Source organism: Mercenaria mercenaria, chromosome 14, assembly GCF_021730395.1.
Source record: "Mercenaria mercenaria strain notata chromosome 14, MADL_Memer_1, whole genome shotgun sequence".
Classification (NCBI taxonomy): domain Eukaryota; kingdom Metazoa; phylum Mollusca; class Bivalvia; order Venerida; family Veneridae; genus Mercenaria; species Mercenaria mercenaria.
In genome coordinates, this window is record NC_069374.1 from 12650782 (window position 1) to 12664128 (window position 13347).

Here is a 13347-nt window from a genome sequence, read left to right on the forward strand (position 1 = left end):
TCAACAAATACCAGTTTATTTATGGGCTAAAACTGCAAGTTGTTGATATATACAGGCAAACGGTTGTAAACAATTGTTTCAAATCTAAATAATCAAAACTTTGCAAAATCTCACATGACTGTTTTAAAGAATAGTGTTCATTTATCAACTCAGTTATTTCTTAACATGCCAGCCACATGTAGCTTTAATCAACATATAACAAGGTAGATCGGAACTCTTCCTTGCTTGTTTACGATCCCGGATCCCAGAATTTATGTCACAAGAGTTACTCCCCTTTTGTGCAGTTTACGCATTTGCTCTTTCTGCCAACAAGATCTTACACTGTTATTTTGTACAACGCATTGTGTGCATTGTTTCACATACATAACGTCTTTCTGTATAAAAAATAAACGCTTTAGAGACCAGACCTAAAAGTGCGACCTTAATGTTCAAGCAAGGGTGATGACTCTTGCATGTCTAAGATCATTTGGCTGTAGTAAACATTTGTGTAACATACATGTATTTCAAAATCTCTCGAGGAATAATAAAGTCATACGCCGGAAAAGATATAAACCTATGGAAAAACATGAATATATTTGAAATTTGGTCTATGCATGTAGAAATTGCCAGTCCGACACAAAATACATAAATATACTTCTGTGTTAAAGATTTATGTGACACTGACATTTGAGGTGGTCATTCGTGATTGGGCCTCACATATACTTGTATCATTGGTAACACATACACAAACAAAACAATTTCGGCAAAACTTCGGATTTTTGCTCGATTTTTCAAACTGAAGAAATTGTTAGCGAATATCTAAAAACATAACTATCGTTTTTGGCCCAGAAACTGTAAAGGTAAGCCATGTTCATTCCCTGACAAAACTGTCAAGTTGATTTGCAGGAATTGACTTCGTTTCAATAAAAATAAATGAAAAACTTTACCTACGATTTACAGCTGGGTTACATTTCCAGCGATTTCCAGCGGGGTTTTTTGTCCAGCGGGCGTCAGGATAGCCGGTTATCCAGTGTGAATAAGATGCAATGTCGAGCGTTCGAGATAATTATTTTCTGAAAACAAATAGGTCATGATGGTTCTAGATCGAACACTTGAGTTTCACCACTCAGACAAATATTACTACACACACATGTTCTAGCAAGTCACGCCATCAGCGGCCATCATTTTTCACAAATCATAGCGTCCACAGTTTCCCTGAAATATCGTTTGCGTTTAATTGTTTTGACAAGGCATTTAGAGAAAATAAGTCATGGCGACCACGTTTTTACCATATCAGCGTGCCATATATAATTTGAGCGGTCGAATTACGTTCTCCCTTCACTGTACTACTTCCTCGCCGCTAAAGACGCAGTGCTAACTTCCGGCGAATGTTGTCAAATTCATCACTGTGTAGAAATACATTCACGTTACCGAAAAGTTGGCTTCTAAAGCTGGTCATTCGGGCTAACTCTTTCTTCTCCCTAATAAACCTACCTGGTTCCGCTTTGATGCTAAATGGTTAAATTATTATGAAACAATGATGTTATTGCGTTACATACGTCACAGAACGAAATGATATGTTATTTCTTTATATGTTTTGTTAAAGGAGGAGGAAGAAGTAAAATTTAAAGAAACATTTTTCGGGTTTTGTGTCGAGGGGTGTAGGAGCGGGTGGCAGAGTGTGTTATATGTCGGTTGGTTGGGGTTGGGATGTTTTGTACGACGGCGGTGATGGAAGACTTAAGGCACCGTGAAGAAATGAAGTAAGTGGTCAGGGTGGGGAGGTTAAGTTTTATGTTGAGGGTTTCGTGCATTGTTGCAATGTTTAAATCTTCGTCTAATCAAAACCCACCTACACTATAAGTTTTTCTCTGGGCGCAAAATACAAAGGACATACTTTTTGATGTGTGTGAGTCCCATGGGTGGCGGTTGGTGTGGGCTATGGTGTTTCCGCGGCGGCGGTGAGTGGTGTATTTGTTTGTTTGTATGGGGGAGGGACTAATAATGTATATGTGAGGAGAGTGGTGTGGATTGTCGTACTGCGCAAATTGTCTTATTATTACCCATATATATCCAAAGTTTAAAGTCGATACATTGAATAGTTTTGAAGTTGTGATCTGGAAACAAAATACAAAGGACAGCTTTGCCATTTGAACTAAGTTTGTGATATTGAACTTTGACCTACAAATCATTTTCATGGGTTCAATACATCATCTTATCGCCTGCTATTCATATGCCGAGTTTGAAGTCGATATTTTGATCGGTTTTGAATTTATGCTTTGGACAAAAAATATAACAGATCTGACCTTTTTTTGTGACATTTGTCTTACCGACCTGGTGCATGCGCTCTTCATATATATTGTCTTATCGCTTCGTACCTATATGCCAAGATTGAAGTCAATCCATTCAATGTTTATTAAGCTATGCTCCATATACAAATTATGACTGACGGACAGACGCACTCGTCATCATAGAAGTTTTGCTTGTACCTTCAGAATATAAATTCACAACATGACTGACTTCTAATGATGATGGTGTGCTATATCTTCCACTTATAGGTAAAGAATGTGTTCAAAAAACAATGTACATCCTTGAAAACATATTCAAATAATAGCAAAAGTTGATTATCTTCCGATATACAGTTATTGAAAAGACCAAATGCACACTTTCTTACGCAAATGGCGTCGAAAATCATGTTTTAACCAAGCTCTAAATAGTTGTGATGTTGCTCTTTTTACGGCGATTAATTTAGTTTCCTGGTGTCCATTTAATTCATTTTTTTCTGTTTTTTTTTTTTTTTTTTTTTTTTTTTTTTTTCATTTAATATAATAGACCCCTCTAACCTCTACGGTGATGCAATTTTCAAATATGTACTTCGACTATTCACTGAAGGAATGCTTGCTTTGAGCAAAAAATCAGAATGCCAGAATCGTGCTCTCTTGAATCTCTCTGTTAACATATGTTGACCACCCCAGAAACGTGTCAAGATCGCATTTTATTTTGCGGTTCAAGAAATATATACAACGATTAGCTTTCCGAGAAAATGATTCCAGGCCTTAAAATTTAACATGACATTCATTTCTGCGCTTGTAATCTGAATTAAAACCGCGAGATATTTCCATTTTGCATTTTGCAGTTTTAAAGAAGTTAAGATTCTATAGGTTGTCTTTTTGGCGATGCTAGGAAAAGGTTATGAACTGAGTACACTGACCTCAGATCACAAATTAGGTCACTAGGTAAGGTTAGCTTAGTTTACCCAGAAAAGAAAAGTATGAACAGAAACGTTGTGAGAAATATATTTCTTCAATTTTTTAATAACAATTTACCCCGATATGCTGGAAACCGTATACAGTGGAACCTGTCTAATCCGAACATGCCCGGACCAAAAAAAGGTTCGGATTAGAGGTGTTTTCGGATTAGGAAGGTTTCTATTTTAGAACGTAAAATAGGCTACTTGTTATACATGATGTATAGATTCATCGTTTTGTGAAAAGACAAATAAAAATAGTCAAATCGTAAGCATTATATAGACAACATTAATGTTATGTAACTTTCTTGTTAATTTAACTTCACAATATCACTTGTAAACAATTTTTTTTCACCACTCCTACATTCCTAGAAGGTAGCTATTAGAAGAATATTTTCACTTGTCTGGTTATTGTAATGGTCCGATTTACGAGCTAAGACCCAGGTCAACCAATTCTAAACACTTTTCTAATGGTTGATCTACGATCTACGACCCAGGTCAACCAATTCAAAACTCATTTCTAATGGTTGATCTACGAGCTACGGCCCAAGTCAACCAATTCTAAACACTTTTCAAATGGTTGATCTACGATCTACGACCCAGGTCAACCAATTCTAAACACTTTTCTAATGGTTGATCTATGAGCTACGACCCAGGTCAACCAATACTGAATCCTTTTCTAATGGTTGATCTACGACCCAGGTCAACCAATTCTGAACTCATTTCTAATGGTTGATCTACGAGCTACGGCCCAAGTCAACCAATTCTAAACACTTTTCAAATGGTTGATCTACGATCTACGACCCAGGTCAACCAATTCTAAACACTTTTCTAATGGTTGATCTATGAGCTACGACCCAGGTCAACCAATACTGAACCCTTTTCTAATGGTTGATCTACGAGCTACGATCCAGGTCAACCAATTCTGAACGTATTTCTAATGGTTGATCTACGATCTACGACCCAGGTCAACCAATCCTGAACACTTTTCTAATAGCTGATCTACGAGCTGCGACCCAGGTCAGCCAATTCTAAACCTTTTTCTAATGGTTGATCTACGAGCTACGACCCAGGTCAACCAATCCTGAACACTTTTCTAATGGTTGATCTACGAGCTGCGACCCAGGTCAACCAATTCTGAACTCATTTCCGATGGTTGATCTACGATCTACGACCCAGGGCAACCAATTCTGAAAGCATTTCTAATGATGCATTTTACGCGTTCATGTGAAATTTTCTGCAAGGTCTTTTTACGGCATTCCCGTATGTTGTTGTTATGACGTAACGTCATTGTATTATTACAAAAAGTAACCTCCTGAAGATAAGTACAACATTGAAAGCGCTTGCAGTGAAAAACTGAAAAAAAAAAACATACATGTAGAAAGAATCTGAGAAGTGTACTGCTGTTACTTTCTCGCGCTTTATACGAAGTAAGTATGAGGACGATAATTAATGTATCTATTGCAATTTATACGAATAGTCATGTTTCGCTTCCAGCCACGTTGTTGAAATGCGTTTATTTACGGAATTCCGTTAGGGCCATCGCCCTTGAATGTATTAATTTGAAACGCGATACTCGATCATAGTACGATGATGAAAACGCGAAATCACGAAACTATGATAACGAAAACGCGACAACACGATGATGATAACGCGATACTATGATAACGGAAACTCGTTAATATGATAGTACGATGATTATAATGCGATACACTATCGCGTTTTCACCATTGTATTGTCGTGTTTTCACCATCGCCCTATCGTATTATCGCGTTTTCGTTATCGTAGTATCGTGAATTCGCAATTTCATTATCGTAGTATCGCTTTATCATCATCGTGTTGTCAAATTATCACTATCGTACTGTCGCGTTATCACCATCGTACTGTCGCGATATCACCATCATTCTAGCATAAAACTGCTGCTATTGTCACATTTCGGGGGTGTTTTAACAGGAGAGAAAACGTGTGTTAACAGAGAGACTCTCGCGCTCACGTGCTGTTATAACACCTTTTTATATATGTGAGTTCCGTGGCAAAGCGTAAACGCCATTCGGCCCCAAAACGGATAATTCAAAACGAAATGACGTCAACGTAAAAACAGCTCAGACATTCCCGCGCATTTCATGGAAATTTAATGACGTTGACGTAGGATGTATTCATTTATTAGTATTTTTTCCGCGTTTTATGCTAGAATAGCGTTAGCGCATTTCATTTCGTTTTAAACATCTGCAGAATCCCTCGGGATTCTACAGACGTTGTAACACGAAAAAACATGCGTTATCCCTACATACTGTCGCGTTTTCACCATCATACTATCGCGTTATTATCATCGTTCTATCGCCTTCCAGTGCCCATGCGCATAGAATAATTTTCCTGCAAGTGTTCTGGTTTCTATTTATTTTGTTATTTAAGCACTGTTGAAACTCAAATGGTTTCTGATGCTTGCTAATTGGTTGTGAAACGTTTTTCAGCTAAAACCAAATATGTACTTTGACAAAATTCTGCAGGTCAATCGCTTTGAGTTTTCTTTATAGTATAAGATTAATAACAACCAAAAAGAATATCATATTGTACCATGATCAGGGCGTTTTTTAGTCTGACATGAATATTTTCACAAATACTTTCTACACTGAAAAGCAAATGCATGTCTTGTAAAGCTCAAGTTATCGGTGTTGAATTCCGTAAGACGCATATCAGCACTGAAATCGGAGCATCGCAAGTATTCGAAAAATATTGTTTGCGTACTTCCATTTTAATGCATCAATAATAATACGTCTGGCAATTTTATGCAAAAATAGAATAAAAAGCACAGTTCTTTGCAACTAAATGTGACAGAGTTAACGACACTTTACTGAGAGATTTTATTAATGATTTTACAGGTATGAGAAATGCTTTAAAATTATATCTGCACAGCATTCTGAACCTGTTCAACATCCCACACGCTTTGTCTGGTTGAAAGCATTTTCTATAAAATTTTAATGTCTCTTAAATTTACGAAAACTGAAAAAGCATACAATGGTTAATTATGTTTTGCTTTTGACTAACAAGCAGCTGAAGCTATAGGAGGGTCATTAATAAAAATCATGATTTCCACACAGAGGCACCCGCGTTCGAATCTACAAATCGCCCTATCGCTAGAGCAGCAGCTGTATTAAAAGCATAACTTCTAATCTTCTCATTTTAAGCATGCACATGCGCACCGGAAGGCGATGGTGCGACAATAATAACGCGACAGTACGATGGCGATAACCCGTCAGTGCGATGGTGATAACGCGATAATGCGATAAAGATATTGCGAAATCACGATGGTATGATAATGAAAACGCTTCAATACGATAGTACGATGGTGAAAACGCGACATTACGATGGTTAAAACGCGACAGTGTATCGCATTATCATTATCGTACTATCGTATTATCGCGTTTTCATTATCGTAGTATGGCGTTGTTATCATCGTCTTGTCGCGTTTTCATTATCGTAGTTTCGTGATGTCGCGTTTTCTTCATCGTACTATCTAGTATCGCGTTTCAGTTCAACACATTCAAAGGCGATGGCCCTAATGGAATTCCGTATTTATCAAGATTACCAAGGTTCAGAATTCAGAATGTTTAAGCACTAGGCTTTAAAAAAATTATTAATTTATACCAATTTGAACATTAATACTGCATTAGATAGCGGATATGTCGTTTCATTCGATGACAGGTTGAGCAACGCTGTGCGATAAACAGCCTTGCGGTCTGGTCAAGATCTATATTTGCTTATATATCTCTGACATGCCAATGACTTAAATAAGTGAACATAATAATGTATAGGTTGCTAGGCCGCTGGGCTGCTAGGCTGCTAACTTATTTCCAGTAACCTCTTGTAACCACTAACCTTTTGTGGTGTAATGTTCTTATTTTGTAGCTACGACATTTATCTACATTATATTGTACATTTGTAATTATAATACGTCTGCAACACTGGACTTAAAAAATATAAAACCCGACCAAAATTTGATTTTTTCTCGTGATTTGTGTATGTATTGATCAGGTAAAAGTCACTTCATTGAGGGTCAAAATTTATTCAACACTCATTTGTTTTAAAGGTTGTGCCTAGCACTTACTATTAATAATTTATTATTACACCAAATTTCATTTTTCAAAGTTTTTTAAAGATAACCACCCCAACAACAATTAACACCCTAGAATATTAGTTTAGGGTAAGATGTTTTATTTTTGAAGGCAGTTCCGTCGATGAAATAGATTAAACTCGATTTCATGAAAAAAAAAAAATAAAAAACAAATAATAAAAAAGAAATTGAAACAAAAATACCTTTTCTAGAATATTCACCAAGGTACACTTTAATACACAAAGTATTTTTGTCCCCGTTTTTCTTTCTCTAAATCACGGGTACCTACCTATACCTTATATGGATATGTTGGTAGATATCTAATCTTTACATTTAAGCTACTTACAAGTCCGTATAATGCCAAACAGAACTCAGGACAGGTATCAGAAAATGACCAAATTTTGTTATATGCGGTAGGTTGTTGGCAAAGACTAAGCTGGTCCGACTGAGGGAGCCGTGAGTATTGCTCCAATGATGTCGTTGGACTCAGTGAAGATATTCCTTGCCTTGACTGCTCATAAAAGTTAAATTTTTGGTAATATTACCGGACTTAAACTTGTGACCTTGACCCCTGGCCAACCGGATTTGAACCAAACTTGGCCTGTTTTCTTTGGGTACTGGCGTGTCATTTGCATTAAGGTATCATTTATTTATGAAAATCGGACATTAGGTTATGAAGATATGACTCCTCTGACAAGGCCAACCTCTATATTTAATATATGAAGAAGTATGCATAGTTTCACGAAAAATGGTACAGTTTGAGACTGTCCCACAACGAAACAGTAGTTTGTAAAAATATTCAAATTACATGTCTTTCATAAAAATATCTTGTGTTTGGACATTCTAGAATTAATTGAAGTTATTGAAAAACACGGATTTTTCCGTACGGAAATACAGCTTATATCCTAAATTACGTACAGGCGGACGAACAGATATTTTATTTTTTAACACAGCCTCCGTGGCCGAGTGGTTAAGGTCGCTGACTTCCAATCACTTGCCCCTAATCGATGTGGGTCCGAGCCTCACTCGGGGCGTTGAATTCTTCATGTAAGGAAGCCATCCAGCTGGCTTACGGAAGGTCGGTGGTTCTACCCAGGTGCCCGCTCGTGATGAAATAAAAATGCACGGAGGGGCACCTGGGGTCTTCCTCCACCATTAAAGCTGGAAAGTCGCCATATGACCTATCATGTGTCGGTGCTACGTTAAATCCAACAACTTTCAAATAGTGTCATTTTCTACAAAAAGTTTTATTTGCAGTTATTTTCGTAAAATAAATATTTCATAAGCACGGACGGACGACGGACGCTGCGTGATCACAAAAGCTCACCTTGTCACTATGTGACAGGTGAGCTAAAAACTTGAAAAATCTCTCGGTGAAAAGTTTTTAATTTTGAATGTCTTTAAAGTGACCAAATTTCATTTAAATATTACAAGATAGGAAATATGGCTATTACACCATGTTATCCTTAACCAAAAGGAAGTCTCCAGAGACATGCAAACTCTGGCCTTTTTATAACAAAAAGCACCTATGTTGGCTGAAGATGAATAAACTTGAGACCTTAAAACTTACATCAAATTTAAAAGATATTAAATGTATCACCATATTCGATGTATTTATACCATATAATATAATAACAAGAGGGCCAAGATGGCCCTAGGTCGCTCACCTGACTAACACACCATAACAGTGTAAACATGTTTGACCTAGTGGTTTCATGGAAACAAATACTCTGGCAAATTTTCATTAAGATTGGACCAAAAATGTGGTCTCTTTGAGTTTAAACAAGTATTTTCTTAGATATGACCTAGTAATCTAGTTTTTGACCCCAGATAACCCATATTCAAACTTGACCTAGATTTTATCAAGGCAATCATTCTGACCAAATTTCATGAAGATCAATTGAAAAATATAGTCTCTATCGCATACACAAGGTTTTTCTTTGATTTTACCTAGTGACCTAGTTTTTGACCCCAGATGACCCATATTCAAACTCGACCTAGATTTCATCAAGGCAATCATTCTGACCAAATTTCATGAAGACCAATTGAAAAATACAGCCTCTATCGCATACACAAGGTTTTTCTTTGATTTGACCTAGTGACCTAGTTTTTGACCCCAGATGACCTATATTCAAACTCGACCTAGATTTCATCAAGGCAATCATTCTGACATAATTTTATAAAGATCAATTAAAAAATACAGCCTCTATCGCATACACAAGGTTTTTCTTTGATTTGACCTAGTGATCTAGTTTTTGACCCCAGATGACCCATATTCAAATTGACCTAGACTTTATCAAGGCAATCATTCTGACAAATTTCATGAAGATCAATTTAAAAATACAGCCTCTATTGCATACACAAGGTTTTTCTTCGATTTGACCTAGTGACCTACTTTTTGATCCCAGATGACCTATATTCAAATTCAACCTAGATTTCATCAAGGCAATCATTCTGACCAAATTTCATGAAAATCAATTGAAAAATACAGCCTCTATCGCATACACAAGGTTTTTCTTTGATTTGAACCTAGTGACCAAGTTTTTGACCCCAGATGACCCATTTTCGAAATTGGCCTAGATTTCATTGAGGTAATCATTCTGACCAAATTTCATGAAGATCAGTTGAAAAATACAGCCTCTATCGCATACACAAGGTTTTTCTTTGATTTGACCTAGTGACCTAGTTTTTGATCCCAGATGACCCATTTTCGAACTCGGCCTAGATTTCATCAAGGTAATCATTATGAACAAAATTAATGAAGATCAACTGAAAATTACAGCCTCTATCGCATACACAAGGTTTTTCTTTGATTTGACCTAGTGACCTAGTTTTTAACCCCAGATGACCCATTTTCAAACTTGGCCTAGATTTCATCAAGGTAATCATTCTGACCAAATTTCATGAAAATCAATTGAAAAATACAGCCTCTATCGCATACACAAGCTAAATGTTGACAGATGACAGACGACAGACAGACAACAGACAGACAGACAAAGGACGCCGGACATCGAGCGATCACAAAAACTCACCTGAGCATTGCTGAGCTAAAAATGATCCCAGGCCCAAGCGTTCTCAAGTTATCATCCGGAAACTGTTTAACTGTTCCGGGTCATTGTGACCTTGACCTTTGACCTACTGACCTCAAATTCGAACTTGACCTTATTTTATGATGTTACACCTGTGTACCAAAATTTATGATCCTTGGCCCAAGCGTTCTCAAGTTATCATCTGGAAGCCGTTTAACTGTTCCGGGTCATTGTGACCTTGACCTTTGACCTACTAACCTCAAAGTTGAAATGGACCTGTATTTTATATTGTTACATCTGTGTACCAAAAATTATTTAAATCTGTCAAGCCTTTCATGAGTTATTTTCCAGAAACCACGAAAACCAATGGACCGACAGACCGACCAACTGGCTAGCTCACTCCTATATAACACCCTCCCCCACCAAACTTTGTTTTGTGGAGGTATAATCACAAAATGGAGTAATGGTCTGGACAGGAAAAAAAGCCTATTAACCTTTGACTTCTGAGAATGACCTTTGAGCTAAGAGTCTGGGTGTTGAGCATGACACATCCTCTCATTATAGGGAACATTTGTGCCAATTAATATTAAAATCCCTTCATGGACGACAGTTAAAGACTGGATAGGACGAAAAAAACCTACTGACCTTTGAGTGTGACCTTGACCGTTAAGCATATTCTGAAAGATGTGCATGACACATTGTCTTATTGTGGGGAACATTTGTGCCAATTACTTTTAAAATCCTTTAATGGATGGTTACAATTACAGACAGGACAGGAAACAAGAGGGCCAAGATGGCCCTAGGTCGCTCACCTAAGAAACACTCCATAACAGTGTAAAACATGTTTGACCTAGTGATTTCATGGAAACAAATATTCTGACCAATTTTCATTAAGATTGGACCAAAAAATTGGTCTCTTGCGATAAAACAAGCATTTTCTTAGATATGACCTAGTTTTTGACCCTAGATGACCCATGTTCAAACTCGACCTAGATTTTATCAAGGCAGTCATTCTGACCAAAATTCATGAAGATCAATGAAAAATACAGCCTCTATCACATACAGAAGTTTTTTCTTTGATTTGACCAAGTGACCTAGTTTTTGACCTCAGATGATCCATATTCAAATTCGACCTAGATTTCATTAAGGCAATCAACCTGACCAAATTTCATAAATATCAACTGAAAAAAACAGTCTCTATCGTATACACAAGATTTTTCTTTAATTTGACCTAGTGACCTAGTTTTTGACCTCAGATAACCCATATTCAAAACCGACCTAGTTTTCATCAAGGCAATCACTCTGACCAAATTTCATGAAGATCAATTGAAAAATACATCCTCTATTGCATACACAATGTTTTTCTTCGATTTGACCTAGTTTTTGACCCCAGATGACCCATTTTCGAAATCAGCCTAGATTTTATCAAGGTAATCATTCTGGCTAAATTTCATGAAGATCAGTTGAAAAATACAGCCTCTATTGCATACACAAGGTTTTTCTTTGATTTGACCTAGTGACCTAGTTTTTGACCCAAGATGACCCATTTTCGAACTTGGTCTAAATTTCATCAAGGCAATCATTCTGACCAAAATTCATGAAGATCAATTGAAAATACAGCCTCTATCGCATACACAAGGTTTTTTACGTGATATGACCTAGTGACCTAGTTTTTGACCCCAGATGACCCATTTTCGAACTCGGCCTAGATTTCATCAAGGTTATCATTCTGACCAAAATTCATGAAGATCAATTGAAAAATACTGCCTCTATCGCATACACAAGGTTTTTCTTTGATTTGACCTAGTGACCTAGTTTTTGACCCGAGATGACCCATTTTCGAACTCGGCCTAGATTTCATCAAGGCAATCATTCTGACCAAAATTCATGAAGATCAATTGAAAAATACAGCCTCTATCGCATACACAAGGTTTCTCTTTGATTTGACCTAGTGACCTAGTTTTTGACCCGAGATGACCCATTTTCGAACTCGGCCTAGATTTCATCAAAGTTATCATTCTGACCAATATTCATGAAGAAGAATTGAAAAATACAGCCTCTATTGCATACACAAGGTTTTTCTTTGATTTGACCTAGTGACCTAGTTTTTGACCCGAGATGACCCATTTTCGAACTCGGCTTAGATTTTATCAAGGTTATCATTCTGACCAATATTCATGAAGATTAATTGAAAAATACCACCTCTATCGCATACACAAGGTTTTTCTTTGATTTGACCTAGTGACCTAGTTTTTGACCCGAGATGACCCATTTTCGAACTCGGCCTAGATTTCATCAAAGTTATCATTCTGACCAATATTCATGAAGAAGAAATGAAAAATACAGTCTCTATTGCATTCACAAGGTTTTTCTTTGATTTGACCTAGTGACCTAGTTTTTGACCCCAGATGACCCATTTTCGAACTCGGCCTAGATTTCATCAAGGTTATCATTCTGACTAATATTCATGAAGATTAATTGAAAAATACAGCCTCTATCGCATACACAAGCTAAATGTTGACAGACGACGGACGACAGACGACAGACGCCAGACGACAGACGACAGACGACGGACGACGGACGCCGGACATTGAGCGATCAGAAAAACTCACCTGAGCATTGCTCAGGTGAGCTAAAAAGTGAACTCTGCACTCGAAGGAACCGCTATTTGGCGAAGACAAAAATAAATTAGTGCGAATATTTACAAAATACATGTAATAAATAAACAAAGCTGAAACATATATTTATTGAATTCCAAATAAACTAAGGTACTTATTTTGTGAATGTACAAGTATGTTCAATCGCCAAATAATAAGAAATCGTTGGGTCGGCAACCCTTTTTTCGTTAAAAATTGTGTTTTATTTTTTTCTTGAAAGTAATGCTCTACCTATGCAAGACTTAATGAAGATTTTAGCTTTAAGACATTAAAAAACTGTTATTGACATAATAACGAAATACAGCTCAGTTTTTCAAATATAGA